This window comes from Vicugna pacos, chromosome 9, assembly GCF_048564905.1.
Source record: "Vicugna pacos chromosome 9, VicPac4, whole genome shotgun sequence".
In the NCBI taxonomy this organism is placed as follows: Eukaryota; Metazoa; Chordata; class Mammalia; order Artiodactyla; family Camelidae; genus Vicugna; species Vicugna pacos.
The window spans coordinates 7,078,776-7,080,429 of record NC_132995.1 but is presented as its reverse complement, the minus strand read 5'-3'; positions in this window follow the sequence as shown (position 1 = coordinate 7,080,429).

Genomic DNA, 1,654 nt, shown 5'->3' with positions numbered 1-1,654 from the left:
CATAGAGGAGGCTGGGCACCTGGATCCCTGAGTCTGGGGCAGGAGAAGCTGGGACTCCTGGGTCCTGGAAAAGGACGGAACTGAGCACCCAGACTGCTGGGTCCTCGGGAGGGAGGGGGCCGGAGAGCAGGACTCCGAATCTATGGGAGAAGTTGGAGGGTAGGGCTTCTGTGTCTGAGGGAGGAGGGGGCTGGGGGCTCAGTCTCCTGAGTCCCTGACAAGGTGGGGGATGGGGGTCTGGACTCTTTAGTCCCATGGGCATGGAAGTGGGGAGAGTGAGACACATAGGGAGGTGGAGATTGGAGGCCTGGATGATATGATCCTGAAGGTGTAGATTTTGGGGGCTGGAATGCCAGTCCCCTAGGGGCTGGGGATGTCGCTTCTCTGTCCCTGGAGGGGTGGGAGACTGGCCTCCCGAATCCCTCATGGGAGAAAACTGGGTGTCCAGCTTCCTGAGAAGGGTGGGGCTGGAGCTGCTCTTCTGGGTTCCAGCAGGGAGCAGGACCTTGGGGTCCCCAAGGCCAGAGGCTGGGCAGGGGTTGGTCTGAGAGAGGCAGGGGAGGGGCTGAGGGGTGATCAGCCATCGGGAAGGGAGGGGAGAATGAGTGTTATCCTGGGGAGGGGGGGCACCAGGCCACAGCTGTGGGTTATTTTGGGGCAGAGGGGGGCTATTCTGAGCACTGATTGAGCCAGCTGCTTGGGGAAGGGCAGAGGAGAGGAGGGGCGAGGGGGAGCCAGGATTTGGGCATGCTAGGAGCCCCCACCCCCACCCCTGGGGAGATAGTGGCCCAGGGTCCCTGGGAAGCCTAGGGGGTGTAGGGGGCAAGGCCACAAGGCAGGGGAGGGGGTGTGGGCCTTTCCCCTACCCTGGCTATCTGTGGGGTGGATGGAGGCCTGTGCTACCATGGCAACCAGACAGGAGCCTGATTGACAGTCAAGAGTGAACCCTGCCCTGTCTGGACCCTCACCCCTTCAAGAAGCCCCTTCTGCAGGCTATAATCTCTCTCTCAGAACCAGGAGTCCAGGCCTCCAGTGCCCTCCTCTCCCTCAGACCCAGGAGCCAGGAGTCTGGGCTCCCAGCCCGACCACCCCAGGCAGCTAGTATTCAACAGGGGACACAAGAAGAGACGCTGTATTGCCTCTAATTTACTAAATTGCTCTGGGCTGGGAGCCAGGGACCCCCTCACCGCCCCCCCCAGCTCTTCACAGCTGTGCCCCCCAACCCCGTAGCCCAGCATGAGTTGTGACTCTGTAGCTCTCATTGACAACAGGACGGAGACAGGAGTAAGGGGCCAAAAAGGGGTTAGGGGTTGTGGTCAAGTTCAGGGGTAAGATCATGGGGACATTTTTCTCTCTGTGGGATGCCGCACTAATTTCTTTTTCTCTCTCTTTCTCTCCCCCCACACACCTGACCCCTTTTCCCTTTCTCTTTTTTGTTCCCCCTCACTTTTTCTTCCTTTTATTTTTGATCCCTCCTGCCACTCGCCTTCCCGGCCTTCCTTTCATGTCTGTGCTGGGTACCTCTCTGGTGGGGGTCTTGATCTTTGCCTTGCCTCGCTATTTCTGTCTTACTGTGTTTTCTGTCTGCTCTGCCCGCCTCCTCCCTCTATCTCGAATTCTGCCTGTTTCTCCATCTCTTGTGTATGCATGTCTC